At 42.3% G+C, this 16,221-nt stretch overlaps 1 protein-coding gene across 4 annotated transcripts in view; it reads left to right on the plus strand.

Moving 5' to 3' along the window:
* The first annotated feature begins 7,068 nt into the window (after positions 1-7,068).
* The window catches only part of PLCH1 (phospholipase C eta 1), a 239,344-nt gene continuing 230,191 nt past the window's right edge, over positions 7,069-16,221 (plus strand). For 3 of the 4 annotated variants that reach the window (XM_032262656.1, XM_032262690.1, XM_032262716.1), the window contains exon 1: positions 7,069-7,449. The gene's annotated coding sequence lies outside the window, so the exon portion shown is untranslated. Of the gene's footprint in view, positions 7,450-13,536; positions 14,047-16,221 lie in introns of those variants that run through there. The other variant, XM_032262664.1, reaches the window with a different exon arrangement.

A 16,221-nucleotide genomic window follows, 5' to 3' on the forward strand; every position in this document is an offset into this window, starting at 1 on the left:
CAACCTCCGCCACCTGGGTTCAGGCAATTCTCCTGCCTCAACCTCCTGAGTAGCTGGGATTACAGGCACGCGCCACCAGGCCCAGCTAATTTTTTTGTATTTTTAGTAGAGACGGGGTTTCACCGTGTTGACTAGGATGGTCTCGATCTCTTGACCTCGTGATCCACCCGCCTCGGTCTCCCAAAGTGCTGGGATTACAGGCTTGAGCCACCGCGCCCGGCGACGGTGAATCTTTTTTTTTTGCAGATTCTTTTAATTATATTACTGAATCCTACAAAATTTGTTAATGGTAGTATTGGAGGGGGAACCCAGTATATTCCCTGATGGAAATATGTAGGCTCAAACTTTCAGTATTACTTCTAAGGGTGAATAAAGTAACTTCAATTAAAGGTCTGTCTTGGTGAGCAAGCTTTGAGCATCTTGAAAGTTGCAGATACTGGCTCTGTGGGAGGTCTTTCTGGAAACAAAATGCAGAGAGCTGAGTTGTGAAGCTCTTAAGAAGGAGGAAATGGGGCTCTCTCCTTCTCTGACACTATTGTTTCCTCTAACTGCTTCATTCCCCTTCCAGCTGCAGGAAAAATAAACAGTGAAATAAGTTGCAGAAAAATAAGAAATGGGAAAAGTTCACTTTAATTAGTACACTTACTGCCTTTTAAAAAGTGTTCACCCTATCTCGAGAACTAAAATCTCCCAATAAGTAAAAGGGAAGTTAAGAAAATCTTAGCTGAATAAAATTAACTTACACAACACTATGCCATTTTACCTTCACCCAGCATTCACGGGATGAAGTATTTTGCCAAGGTAGTAAAGTGGGGGCCTAGTATTTAGAATTCTGATATGTAGTCCAGGCTCATTCCTGAGTTTAACAATTTAAATCATGTTTTCTCCTTACATGTAAGGTGAGATGTGCATTTCCTTGTAATATTTTTGACATTTCCAGATAAAAGGGGAAAATATATAGGCTTGTCATAGAAAAATTATAAATAGCCACCATTTAAAAATAAATTATTAAAAAAATGTTATATAGTCTGTTGGTAAGAAATGAAGAATCAGAGTTTAGCCTTAAAAAGTTATTTTCCCACAGAGCACCTGTAGTTCCAGCTACTCAGGAAGCTGAGGTAGGAGGATCCCTTGAGCCCAGCAGTTACAGCAGTTAAGAGTCCAGCCTGGGCAACGTAGTGAGACCCCGTCTCTTAAAAAACAAACAAACAAACAAAAAAAAAAAACAAAACAAACATTATTTTTGGCCGGGCGTGGTGCCTCACATCTGTAATCCCAGCACTTTGGGAGGCCGGGGCAGGTGGATCACCTGAGGTCAGGAGTTTGAGACCAGCCTGACCAACATGGTGAAACCCTGTCTCTACTAAAAAAATATAAAAATTAGCCAGGCATGGTGGTGGGCGCCTGTAATCCCAGCTACTTGGGAGGCTGAGGCAGGAGAATCACTTGAATTCGGGAGGCGGAGGTTGCATTGAGCCAAGATTGTGCCATTGTACTCCAGCTCTGGGGGACAGAGCAAGACTCCTCAAAAAAAAAAAATCCCACAAACAAAAAAACCCCATTATTTTCCTTTGTATGCCAAAACATTTCAATTTGTAGACTTCAATAGTATTTACAAACTTTTGGCCGGGCGAGGTGGCTCATACCTCTAATCTCAGCACTTTAGAAGACCAAGGTGGGCAGATCACCTGAGGTCAGGAGTTCACCTGACCAACATAGTGAAACCCCATCTCCACTAAAAATACAAAATTAGCCAGGTGTGGTGGCACATGCCTGTAATCCCAGCTACTTAGGAGGCTGAGGCAGGAGAATCACTTGAACCCCGGAGATGGAGGTTGCCCTGAGCTGAGATCACACCATTGCACTCCAGCCTAGGCAACATGAGCAAAACTCCATCTCACAAAATAATAATAAAATAAAAATAAAAACTTTAAAAAGTTTTCAAATATTAACAGTAAAAATAATTGACATTTTTAAGAGCTCGTTTTATACCAGGCATTTTGCTTAGGGCTTTGCATGCACTGGTCTTATATAATTTACCATAAGATGCATGCATTTATTTCAGTAACCAATATCATAGTACTGCAAAAATGTGTTAATTTATGAATTTAAGTATTTCAGAGAATCACCATATTTCTGGATAAAGTTGCCAAAATATTAATAATTGTTGAAACACAGTGACTAATACATAGGGTTTTATTATACTATTCTACTTTTGTGTATGTATAAACACTTCCATGATAAAAAGTGAAAAACACAAAACAACTCTTCTGGAGATCAGCTATCTTGTTTATGTTCCTTCCTCCCCATCTCCAGCTCTTGTCAGTGGCCCTGCATGGGGACACATGCCTCTTCAGCTGGGGAGGGAAAGATTGGTAGCACTTACAGTTGGCCATTACTATTCCTTTCCCCTCAGTCCCCCGTGATGGATTTAGGAAATTTCTCTTCTTATCTCATCTGTGGATTGAGTCATATACATGTGAATCTGTATAAAGGTGTTTTTTTCTTTGGCAGTAGATTTAAGAGAGGACACCCTAGGGAACATCCATTCTTTTTATTTGCTAGAATCCCTTCCTGCCTTCACTTGGTAGGAGCAGCCACTTTCCTCCTGGGAACAAATCCTCCCTGGTTCCAAGTAGTTCTGATGGGCTGCTACTTATAATACCCTGACCTTCCTGGCCATAAGGGAGTGTGTATAATCAGGGTCTGGCTGCACACATACACTCTACTTATTGTTGTCCACAGCAATTGACCTATGGGATGGATACATGACCTGAGTCAGGTCAGTGCGAATCCTTTCCTACTGTCTTATTTACAGATGGTAAAAGCAAAAAGGCCTCTCTAGCTGAGATGATTCAAACCTGGAGCTGACTCTAGTCATGCTCTCCCCATCCCCAGCCTGTGCAGAAAGCTCATATGGAATAGGAGAGAATAGGATCAAAATACTGAGAAAAGCAGAGAGAGGGAAATGGAGCAAAGGTGAAAGTGTGACAGTGACAAAAATTCTTTGCTTGGCCAAACGTTGGTCATGCTTCTGGCCTTCTCCTGGGCCCATATTTACATTTTCTTTCTTTTTTTTTTTTTGAGACGGAGTTTCACTCATGTTACCCAGGCTGGAGTGCAATGGCACGATCTCGGCTCACCGCAACCTCCGCCTCCTGGGTTCAGGCAATTCTCCTGCCTCAGCCCCCTGAGTAGCTGGGATACAGGCACGCACCACCATGCCCAGCTAATTTTTTTTTTGTATTTTTGGTAGAGACGGGGTTTCACCATGTTGACCAGGATGGTCTCGATCTCTTGACCTCGTGATCCACCCGCCTCGGCCTCCCAAAGTGCTGGGATTACAGGCTTGAGCCACCGCGCCCGGCCAACCTACATTTTCTTGTATAAAACTCAGTTTTAGTAAAGAGCTCTGCTAAGTCAGTTTAGCAAGAACTCCCACCCTCCACATCTGATCACCCTCGATATCAGATCCCTCATCCTCCAGTATCCCCAAGGTCATGTCTGATCACCCTGGTCTGTATGCAGTTAGGTGGGTCTAGCCAGAGGCCCTCATGTCCCTGATGTTTCCTCTCGGTGATTTTTCATCCACCAACCCCATCTGCTCTTTGTCTATAAATTCCCAGTTGCCTATGCTGTATTCTCTCCTCCACTGCATGAACGCCTTGCAGTAGTCCCTATGCCAATTTCAATGGTCCTGAATAAAGCCTTCCTTGCCATGTTTTTACACTGAATAATTTTTTCTTTAATAAGAAAAATGTTGATTCTGAATTGCTGGACTCCCATCATTTCTGAAGTCCTTATCCTTCCCACTATCTTAAAGTGGGAGTCAATACATCAGCTTTTTATTCAAGCTGGTTTGATAAGGGGTTTTGTTATTTGTACCTAAAAGCCTTGACCAATTCATAGAGTAGGGCCATAAAGGCAGGTACTGCTCTCTACTTCAGGAGTACTATCTCTATTCCAGCTAAGGCTTACCACCTAGAGCAGTGCCTGGTACATGGCAAGTACCAAAGAAATACTTGTTGAAAGAGGAATGCCTCCTCCTTGATAAGCTCTTTTGGTCAATGGTTTTCTTAACTTGGTGCATTAAAATAGGGAATACTTATCTCCTTTAATCTCTTGCTCATGGATATAACTCAAGATGGTTGCTGTTTAAATTTGAACACCTTAAATAAATGGCTCTTTTTGCAACCAGAAGCACAATTTTTGCACAGCTAGAAAAATCTTTTTCCAACAAAGAAATTTCCAGTGCAGTTTTCCAAGAAACTCCCTACGATATGCAGCACAGTGGGGTCACCACAAGGTACATCAATCATTTTACTGTGTATCAGGCACCTCTTACAGGATTTTCTGTGATCCTGGTGTCAGTGCACGTTCTGTATCAAGGCAGAGATGATATGTAAAAATCTGGCAGCTATTTAGAAGGGAGGCTGGGCAGTGGTATGCCAGTATAATTAATGAGAGTCGTCACTCAGGAAATGAGGAGGGTGGGGGTTGGGAAGGATGCCTTTCACCATTCAATGGCATTTAAGAAATATCGATGCTTTCTTAGCATTTTTAATGCTGGGAGAACGTTAAGTCAAAGGATCACAGCAAAGGATTTTCTGTAACTAACTACTGTACAGATGGATGTCCCTGTGCTTGAAGAAGCAGGGCTGATTCAACCCCAGACTTTTCAGCCAGGCAGATTGCAACCTTGAACTGAGCTACCAGCAGGAGTTCTTTATACTTGGAAAAGTGGTAAATCCTTACTAAAAGATCATAGCTTGTATGACCAAGAGACCATCCAGAAAAGGTACTTTACTACCATGTAGGATGTTTGTCTTACCTGCCCAAAGAAGTTTTAACTTAAATCTCATTTTCTCCAGTTCCCCTTTAACCAGTAAAAAAGGAGGGTATTATTTGTTTTGTTTTTCTATTTATTCTTTGGTAACCATGGAAGGATTTGTGTAACCTAAAGAGGCTGCTTATTACCCACTGTCTAATCCCTTTGTTATTATTACATACTCTGATTGTCACAAGCAGGGAAAAATAGTTCTGTCCTGCTTCTAAAAACACAGCAATGTAACAACATTTTCTTTTTAGTGATTTTCTCCAATTAATTAGTTTAGTGATTTTTCTCTGATAAATAATGTTAAAAATAGTTGGAGAAAAAAGCTATATTAAAAGATTATGGATGTATAAATGTCCTAAACATTTAAGAACATATGTAATTATGATTCATAACAACTTCAGAATTATTACCTTTGGGAAGGGGTGGGGGTAAGAAAAGCCAGGAACTGGGGTTTAGCTGTATCTTTAATGCTTTATTTAAAAAAGAGGGGTTGGGGGAGCAGGAGTATTACATGGTGTATGTCCTGGTTTTGGTAGGTTTGAACTATCACACAATTAAAAAATGTAGAAGTATACAAAATTATGGGAGTTGATTAAAAATATGAAAATAAAGAATGCATAGCAAAGAAGTGCTCTTGTTATGAACTTTGCATCTGAGTTTATTTCAACATGTGCATCTGCATTTTTTCAGACTCAAGAAAGACAAACACCGGAGGTTGGGGGGTGAACTGCTGTTGAGGGATTATCTCGGTGTTTTTTTTTTTTTTTTTTGGCTTTCCTATTCACCATGGAGATTACCAGCAAAACAAACCTCCAACAAGCATGTTTACAAAATAAAAAGGAGTTTGGAGGCAAAGAGTTAATTACTTAATTTCTTATAAATTGAGATTTGTGTATGGGCATGTAAAAAAACAAAAACAAGGAAATTTGGGGAGGTTTCTTTCAATAGAGGCAAAGGACCTTACCTATATTTTTTTCCCAAATTGATTTCTTCCTGGTACCATTGGCAGAAAGAAATTCAAGTGGCTATTCTGGTAGCTTTTTTCTTTTTTCTGAGCGTCTAGGATTGTTTTCAGGATAAAGTTTCTTCTTGCCCATGGTGCTTTGCTGTGACATTGTAATTGCCTCTGTTGAATTGAATAATACAAATGGGTTGTTTCTATGGTATCAGCTAAGTGGGATGAAAAGGTGAAACCCTAGATCTTGGGCTGAGAGGTCACAGTGCTACCACCCTCCACACTAACTGTCTGTCAAAGCCTACTGGCAGCCAAGGCCCCCAGCTCCAATCTCAGGCAATCATTTTGTAACTTACTCATTTGTAACTTCCTGGGCAAATTCACGCATGAAAAAAGAAAATGACTTTAGTTTATGTTGTCACTAAGCCCAGAAAATCCCTGCCAACCACATGCTGCCAGCTTTCCTAGTACATTCTTATTGGAGGATTATTTTAAACTGAAAGGTGAGTGAAGAGCTGCATCCCTACTCCTTCCCAGCCAGGCTTTGAACTAACAATAGGGCAGGTTGAATGAAGGCTGATAAATGTAAATCCTGGAATCCCGAAGCCAGATCACACCGCAGCCATCTAGGCCAGTGGCGGTTCCAGCATTTGCCCCAAACTGGTCACTTATCCTGTCAGTGCGTTCAGCAGATTTCATCGGTTTATCAACACTTGAGTGCCTGCTCTTTGCAAGCTTTCCTCTGCCACCGCCGTCTTCTTACTCCCGGCAGGTTGCCCGCTGGAGCCAACCAGCCACTAAACCGATCTAATTGACTAAGTGGCCTGTTAATGCCAAAGAGTAGCATTTCCAAATGAAGAGATTGGGAGTAAATAAAAGCAAAGTGTTACCATCTACAGTCCCTCAATTTTAACTGCACGTCACTCAAAGCAGATCTCTTTAATTTGCAGCATCGATAGATACCATGCTCTTAGAATGGTTAAAACAAAACAAAAAGGAGGTAAGACGGGCGTTTCAGAACACTTTTTACTTTGGTGCAAGTTGCACGCAGTTCCCTTTTCTTGCGCCCTTCACCTCCAACTTCGTTTCCCCAACTCCTCTACCCTCCCACCACCGAGGCCCTCCGGCTACAGCCCCAAACTGAGTATCAAGGGGTTACCCTGGGTTTGGAAACTTTGGAAACTTCCCCCATGTGGGAGGGAAAGGACTTCATTCCCAGTGCTTCTGGCCCTTGCCCAGCGGGGAGCCCCGCAGGGGGGTGTAAGCCAAGGGTTCCAGGTGCAGCCCTGCGTTCCGTACACCTATCCCGCCCGGGCCAGCGGAGGCAGCGGGCGCTCCAGTCCGCTCTCCGGAACTCCAGTTCCTGATTTCCTCGGAAGCTGCGGAGCCGAGAGGGAGGGGCTCCTGTGTGAGCGTGAGGATTTGAATGAGAAAGCAGGTTGTGGCGGCGGCGCCCGTCTCCTCCCCGCTGGTCTCGGGGCTTCTGCTGGGTAGCGGGGAGAAGTGCTCTTCTAGGGGCGGTTTTCTCGCCCTCGGTGGGGGTTTGGAGTTGGAGTCGCAGGAGCCAATAACTCATCACTCCAGCACTTCGGAGGTGGCTCCCCGTACCACGGACTCCGAGGAGTCCTTCTTCTACTGAACACTCAAAGCTGAGGAGGTCAGTGCTTTCGGGGGAAGGAGGCGGCGCGGGAGAGGAGGGGGTGTGCAGGAAAAAGAGGACTGGCACGCCAGTCCCACGAGAGAGTGAGCAGGTGGCCCGAGTTCCTCTCTCGCCAGCCACGGCCGCGACACGCCTCTTTACGACTGTGTGAGTGCCGTGCGTGGAACTGGCCCCGGCTGCTCTTAAGGGTCCCATAATTCAGAAGGATGTGGGGGTGTGTGTCCGCGAAAGAATGTAACTCTCGGGTCCCTTGCGGTGGTGGTGGGTGGCGTTTCGCCCGGTGGAAGGGTGAAGCATCGCTGCGGGATGCCTCGCCCCCACACGGGGTCCCGGGAGCCTCTCTCCGCCCGCCAGACGCCGCCGGCAGAGCAGGTCCGCGTTTCCCAGCAAGGGGAGTGCGGCGTCCGTTACACTGGGGCGTCTCACAGCTTTTCTCACAGCTTTTCCTGCGCCCGCTGACCCTGCTCAGGACCCTCTCAGAAAAGACTCGGTGTGCTCAGCGCGAGGAGGATATACTCCATTGCACTTCCCTGGGACGAGGAGCGTCTGAGCGGCGCGGGGTGGTGGAGGCAAACCCCGGGTCTCCGGGCGGTGCGCTCTGCGGCTGCGCGGCGTTTCCTTGGCTACTGAGCCGCGGGTCCTAGACGCCACCCCGCGCGCCCCAAAGCCCAGTTCCCTGTTGAGCGTCTGCGGCGCCCTCTCCCCTCCTTCCCGAGGCTTTTTCTGTTTGTTTCCTTTTGGGAATCAATTTGTGATCACATTTTGATGTTGGCAGTTCAGCATTAAGGCAATAGCCAACTAAATTAAAAAAACAAACAACTTTCCCCTTCCCTTGTTACCGTTTTGATCACAGACAGAAGAAAATCGTGAGAGATTGCTTGTTAGGGCAGCAATTGAAATCCCCCTCTCCTCTATTCCGTAAAAGTGGAGACGAATAAAAGATTTACTTCCTGGTAAGGAGTTAAAAAAATTCAGTCAAGTGATTGTTCTTGAGCGTTGCAAGGACAAATCTGTGCCTCCTAACCCAGGTGAAGTCCAGGGCTTGTACCCAGCAGCACCCATGTCCTGTTTATTGGCATGTTTATGACAAGGAGATGCGCTGTAAAAGGGACCAGAGTATAATGTCAATGAAAAGAAACAAAGGCTTTCCTAGAAGTGGCGGTTGTTTTTTTTCAGTTGCCTCTGCATTTTGGTCACCTTTGGGGTTAAAATCTGCTGAGAATGCTTCAAGAAGCCTTAAGAGAAGCCAGTTTTCTCAAGCTTACTGTTGGGAGTCATTTTCTCTTTCTTTTTTTTTTTTTTTTTTTGTTTGTTTGTTTGTTTTTGTGATGGAGTCTGGCTCTGTCGCCAAGCTGGATGCAATCTTGGCTCACTGCAACCTTCGCCTCCTGGATTCAAGTGATTCTCCTGTCTCAGCCTCCATAGTAGCTGGGATTACAGGCTCCCGCCACCATGCCCAGGTATTTTTTGTATTTTTAGTAGAGCTGGGGTTTTGCCATGTTGGCCAGTCTGGTCTCAAACTCCTGACCTCAGGTGGTCTACCTCAGCCTCCCAAAGTGCTGGGATTACAGGCGTGAGCCACCGCGTCCGGGCCACGAGAGTCATTTTCATTTTCATAAAATTGTGGATCTTGACAGCCCTATCCCCTCTTTTAAATTCCATTTGTTTACATACAGCCCAGCATTTGGCAAAAGTACACATCTTAAAGGGTATGTAGAAGGAGTGGTAGCTTCTTGCTTATTTTTCTTAAACTACATCAATACTCGGCAGCATGATTGGTACCTAGTGCTATTAAACATTGATTAGAATTAACATAACTGCTAATACAAATTTAAAATGGAGTTATTCTTCTTGGGATAAAGTGTGGCATAAAATACCTTGGATGAAGTAATATGTGAGCACTGGCTTGCTGCATACCAGTTTCAAGCAATTTGTTTTCAAGAATAGCGAGTGTTTATTTGTGGTAGATGTTTTAAGATAATATCCTCCTGCCATCAGCAAATGAAATCAGAAAATGAAACCGCTTTTCAAACGATTAGCGAGTAATGTGCTGTTAAAGTTCTCTCCCATCTCATTTGTCATAAATGCTTAGACATTCCATCTAGCTCAAATGTTTAAAAAAAGTCCAACTGAGTTTTTCACCTTTTTCTTATGTTTAGAAAAACAGAAAAACTCTTAATTTTCAGGTTCAGATACTTTGTGACCCTATTTGGTGGCTTGTAACTGGCTCCAGTTCCCTAATTCTCAGTGACATGTGTTTCTTCTGGTTCCAGGAGGTAAACTGCAGTTTTAACAGATCATGGGATAATGAGACTGGCAGTACCTGGGGAGGCGGGGGAGAGGCAATGAGAAGGAGACAAAGGGAGGGAAGGCTGTTGGGCAGAGTGAGGATTTATAGTTGCACCAGATTCGTAATAAAATCTGTTTAAAGTCATTGCTTCAGTTTGATGCATTTTCCCACATCATCAACTTCAATTAAATTTATTTTAAAAAATCAGTCTTCCAGTTATAGGGATAGTATTGTAAACATAGAATATGATAAAAGTGCTTCTAGTTAGGGTGCCATAATGCAAAATACTGTGAAAATTCTTAATGAAATGATTTTTACTTAATTTTTTAGTTAACAAATGTTTATTGAGAACTTATATAATAGGGAAGATGAATAAATCCAGATTTCTGTTTTGAATGAACTAAGAGCTGTGAGTCCTGAAATAATTCTAATACCACTTCAGATGTTCAGGGTGAGGATACTACCTTTGTTACTCTTAAGGGGATCAATTGATTTGGTGTTAATCATTCAGACTTGCAGATTCAGAAATAAATGCTGAAACTTTGAGTAATTTATATAAGGCTTTATATCTAGGATAGTAAGCATTATGTGCACCTATTTGCTTACATTTTTGTATTACAAACTCTACCCTAAAACTTGTAGTCTTGGCAAGTGCAGCACTGAGTTTAGAACAAACAGAAACACTGTAATTCTCAGGTTTCTTAGATGAAGATAAGGTGAGTGATTCAGTAATCCTTTGTTCTGGCTCTGTGTTTCATAACATAATGAACCTTCTGCAGCTCCCTTCTAAGAATGTTGGTCTGCATGCCTGAAGGATCATAACTATTTTTTCCCTGAGAAAAAAAAAAAAAAGAAAAAGGAGGGGGTATAAAATTATGATAGAAGGTTAAAAGGAATACAATAGAGTATTTAAACATTTTCACTTTTGAGATGGAATAATTTCTAGGCACTTTTAGTGATTTTAGACTCTTGAAATCCATTACAGCCATGACAAAACCGTGGCATAATATTGACCAGGGTTGACAAACATTTCCTCTTGTCATTCCTAGGACGTAGACGGTTAGGGAGACTGTCGTCTTTCCTTTACCACCTCGTGAGTCTAAAAACAATGATAAACACAGGGAAGCTTGCTGAAGAGCATCCTCCGTTTGGTTATTGCTCTTTGTCTAGGAAAATCAGACTCAGCTGTGAATTGTGGACCAAGTGGTGCAGAACTCATTACTTTGAACAATGCCTCCTCGGCCTGGGAAGCATGTTCTCTCTTCTCACTAGCAGGGGCTTATTCCAGGCTGGCTTTGGTCACAAGGAAAATCATTTAGACACAGTTCAGTGGACACTCACTTATATCTCTTTGACACCCGTGACCATTTTTGTTTAAGGAGAAATCCAGTACTGCTGTGGTAGGGTGTGCAAAATTAGAAGTGCATTTGAAGAAGCCTGTGAAGCAGTTTACACAGCTTTATTTTATTATCATTAGGGTCTCTGTCTTTTGTGCTTCATAATGGAAGAGGGTAGGATGGATGCAGAAGGGACAACCAAGAGAACTTGGATAGCTAAGGTTAAAATGTTCTTACCAGCTACGTGTTTTGGTGGCACTAACCTAAGTGCCTATGCCTTATTATAGTCATTAAATTACAGAGCGGAAAAAGGCAAATCTACCGTGTTTATTGTATAAATTTGGAAACCAGGGCCCAAAGATGCTAAATGATTTTCTTAAAGTCACACAGCTAATAAATGGCAGAACAGGGTTGACAATGCAGAGTTACTGATTTCCAATGGTCTTATTGTTTTCAGGAAATCTAGGGAAGGCAGACAGATATCAAATCCTTGCTTTATTTTTTTAAAAACTATTTTTATTTTTAGAGACTATAAACTATATGAAACTGCTATAGTTGTAAATATAAAGTGATCAAACATCAGCAATGTCATATGATTTAACCTAATATTGTTGAGTAGAATTAACAGTGGTTATCTTCTTTTTTTTTTTTTTTTGAGATGGAGTCTCTCTCTGTCACCCAGGCTGGAGTGCAATGGTGCAATCTTGGCTCACTGCAACCTCTACCTCTTGGTTTTAAGCGATTCTCCTGCCTCAGCCTCCTGAGTAATGGATTACAGGCGCCCGCCACCATGCCCGGCTAATTTTTGTATTTTTAGTAGAGATGTTTTTGCCATGTTGGCCCGGATGGTCTTGAACTGCTGACCTCAGGGTGATCCACCTGCCTCCGAATCCCAAAGTGCTGGGTTACAGGCCTGAGCCACTGTGCCCTGCCAACAGTGGTTACCTTTTGATGATACCTTTTTATAAGCATGTGTGTATCATGAGAACACATATGGTACATATACTGTGTATAAATGCAAAAAAGCTTTTTTTCAATTGGTATCTATTTTGTTCTGAGGAATTTTGGCATGATTGGGATTTACCATAAGGAGGGATAGTTTTTCTGGTATTTGTTGTTCTGTAAATATCTTAAAGGGTTCTGTAAGAAAAGGAGGAAGTGAACATTAATGTATTCCTAACGTGATGGCACTTATTTATTTATTTTTTTTATAATTCACAATAATCAAGAGAGGCAGGAATTCTTATCCCATGTTACTGATGAGGTTCAGAGAGGTTAGTTTCTTGCCTAAGGTGAAACGTGGGTCAGATGAACATGAAACAGACTTGGAATTTGAACCCAGGTCTGTCTGCCTCCATTTTCTGTTACATCCTATTATCACTCAGGAATGCAGCCCAAAATTTGTGAAAAACACTGGGTTGGTTTTATTTTCAAATTCACCAGTTTATGCAAAGTACAAATAGGTAGAGAGTTTCTGATCAGCTGTCTGGTGAGTAAAGAAACTGCATTCCAGGGGCTGGGCGTGGTGGCTCATGCCTGTAATCCCAACACTTTGGGAGGCTGAGGCGCATGAATCACGAGGTCAGGAGTTTGAGACAAGCCTGGCCAACATTTTGTAACTCCGTCTCTACTAAAAATTCTAAAAATTAGCAGGTGGCGGGCGCCTGCAATCCCTGCTACTCGGGAGGCTGAGGCAGGAGAGTCGCTTGAACCCGGGAGGCGGAGGTTGCAGTGAGCTGAGATCGCGCCGCTGCACTCCAGCCTGGGCGACAGAGCGAGACTCCATCTCAAAAAAGAAAAAAAAAAAACAACTAAAAAACTGCTTTCCCTACATGGAGTATAGGAGATTATAAATTCAGGTTCTTCCACCTCAGCCTGTGAGTACAGGTGCGTTCCACAATACTCTGCTAATTTTTTTTTTTTTTTTTTTGAGACGGAGTCTTGCTCTGTAGCCAGGCTGGAGGGCAGTGACGCAATCTCAGCTCATTGCAACTGCCGCCTCCCAGGTTCAAGCTTTTCTCCGGCTTCAACCTCCTGAGTAGCCGGGACTACAGGTAGCGCCACCACACCCGGCTAACTTTTGTATTTCTAGTAGACATGGGGTTTCACCATCATCATCATGTTGGCCAGGATGGTCTCGATCTCCTGACCTTATGATCCGCACATCTTGGCCTCCCAAAGTGCTCAGATTATAGGCGTGAACCACTGGGCCTTGCCCACTCTGCTAATTTTTAAAAGAAATTTTGTAGAGACAGGGTCGCACTGTATTGCCATGCTGGTCTCGAACTCCTGAGCTCAAGCAGTCCTCCCACCTCTACCTTCCAAAGTGTTGAGATTACAGGCATGAGCCACCGCTCTTGGCAGTTTGGCGTTCTTAATAGCGCACCACACCTTAAAAAGCACCCTCCTCTTCTGTGCCTTCTTTTTTTCCATAGTACTTGACTCCAGGCTAGAAGAAAAGGCTGAGGGTTTCAAGAAAAGTGGGTGCTGGACTCTGTCTTGGAATTCAGCCTCTCTCTCAGACACCACACATGTCCACGGAAGGCTCTCTGTGTTTCTCTCTTTAGATGTTTTCTGTAGCTTATTCTGCAAGCAGCCTCTTTTCTCTGTGGTTGGTTCTTTTGCATTTGAGACTTACAAACTTGTCTAGCCTTACCTAGCCGATTGCCACTGGATGTCAGAGGGATCTAGTTTAGCCAGCTTAAGTGAGTTACTGATTAACTGATTCAAGGCATTAAGGGTTTCTCTTTCATCTGTCTTCATTTCCTTGTTGCTAGTCCACAAGAGCCAAACATCTGAATTCAGCTTCCCACTTCCTTCTTCTCTCCCTCTTCAATAAGTTGAAGAGGCTTCTGGACCTTCTATCTCCACGGAGTGCTAATAAAACCTCTGCAAAATTATCCCTACTGGGGACTCGCAAGATTTATACAGGTTTTTCAGGGATCAGGATCCTGGATCAGAAATTCAGTGAGTTGATTTGCTGTAAAATCGTTGATTTGCTGTAAAATCATATGCAATTTAGTTCTCTAGACATCTTTTTTATTCTTGCCAAATAGCCCTTTCTTAACTTTGTGTGATAAAGGAGGTATTGAAAACTTATCTTTTAGAGTAGAGATTGTTTCATAGAACAGTGATGTGTTAATATAAGGAGTTAGAGTTATGTAACAATTCTTTGATTTTTAAATTTCTATTTGAGGGGGAAAAACACCTTTTCTTTTATGCATACATAATATCTCTTGGAGGGCAGGGCATGGCAGCTCATGCTTGTAATCCCAGCACTTTGGGAGGCTGAGGTGGGAGGATTGCTTGAGGCCAGGAGGTTGATGTTGCAGTGAGCTGTGATCCTGCCACTGCACTCCAGCCTGGGTGATAGATTGAGACTCTGTCTCAAAAAAGAAAAAAGAAAAAAATTTCCAGTAGGATACACAATAATTAAGAAGTTGATTACTAAGGGACAGAAGTCAGTAGTAAACTATTCACTGTATACTCTTGTTCCTTTTGAATTTTGAAGCTTTCAACTTGATAAATAAAATGAAAGCCAAAAAAAAAAAAAAAAAAGAAAAAGAGATTACGTGGGTTTCAATAATAAAAGAATAAATAAATGACTGTCTCTTAGCTCCTAAATGGTAGGCATAGGAGACAGGGAAGCAATTTTAAAGAAAAGAAAAGCAATTAACTGTCTTTCTTCACAAGTGTCATTGCATTCTATAATTTTTAAAACTAGTGTTCTGTAAGGTCTTCTGGATTTCGATAAGAGGGTGGGAGAGGTTTTTGCAATTTTTAATAGTTTTCTTCGCTCTAATAAAGCATCACTATTGGCTGCAGCCCGGCTCAGGGGACCAATGGGAATGAGACTCGTCTGACTCCTGGGCAGCTGAACCTATCTTATGCAGGCAGTGTGTTTATGGAGTGAAGGCTGGAAAGTTTCTTTTTCTTTTTTTTTTTTTTTGCCCATCGCTTTTGTTCCCCAAAGAGAAATCATTGTAGTGTGATTATTCCTGAATTTTCCTGAGCCTTGTCTGAATGTGAATGTCACAGGAATCTTTTCTTCTTAAATGGATAAAGAGAAAAGGCTTGTACACAAATGTTCTACTCTAAACCACAACTTTTCTTCTTTTTAAATAGGTTGTGAATTGGAAGTATTTTTCTATTTACTGGGTAAATCATTAAAATACAGTCTTAGAAGGGAGAGAACATAAACTGTGTACCAACTTCTTTTTCTTTTGTCAAAAGAGAGAAATGAAATCTGTTATTTAGTGTCCAAGTTTCAGTCAAAAGCAAAAACCCAAATCAGGACCAGTTCCCAGCATGTTTGTTAAAAAGGCCCTACTTCCAATCTGGTGAAGTAAATGAAAGGTATACATTTTCTCACAGAATTCTTCTCATTGGCATACTGATTTCATTCTTTGGGGAAGAATAACTGAATAGATTTTATATTCTCATGATTGCAAATTTTAAAAGCTTACAAGGGCATTTAGGGAAAAATTCCCCCCACATCTCTGTTCCTCAGCCATTCAGTTCTTCCTCCCATAGAAAACAGTGTTATTAGTTTCATGTGTATTTTTCCAGAGGTAAAATATCTACATATACATATGTAAATATATATTTTTTATTTTTCTTCCATTTAAAAATCAAATGGTACTGCACCATCTGCATGATTTTGCATTTTGCATTTTTTGGTAATGTATTTTGTGTATCATGTATCGGCATTTCCTTATTTTATTTATTTAAACAATTTATTTCCTTTAATTGACAAATAAAATTGTATACATGTTGAAATATGTCTACATGGCAGAATGGCTAAATTGAGCTAATTTATGTATGTATTACCTCACATACTTTTTTTTTTCTTTAAGAACACAGAAAGCCGGGCGCGGTGGTTCAAGCCTGTAATCCCAGCACTTTGGGAGGCCGAGGTGGGTGGATCACGAGGTCAAGAGATCGAGACCATCCTGGTCAACACGGTGAAACCCCGTCTCTACTAAAGCTACAAAAAATTAGCTGGGCATGGTGGCGCGTGCCTATAATCCCAGCTGCTCAGGAGGCTGAGGCAGGAGAATTGCCTGAACCCAGGAGGCGGAGGTTGTGGTGAGCCGAGATTGCGCCATTGCACTCCAGCCTGGGTAACAAGAGCAAAACTCC

Source organism: Sapajus apella, unplaced genomic scaffold (genome assembly GCF_009761245.1).
Source record: "Sapajus apella isolate SASKATOON/1434 unplaced genomic scaffold, GSC_monkey_1.0 scaffold4, whole genome shotgun sequence".
In the NCBI taxonomy this organism is placed as follows: domain Eukaryota; kingdom Metazoa; phylum Chordata; class Mammalia; order Primates; family Cebidae; genus Sapajus; species Sapajus apella.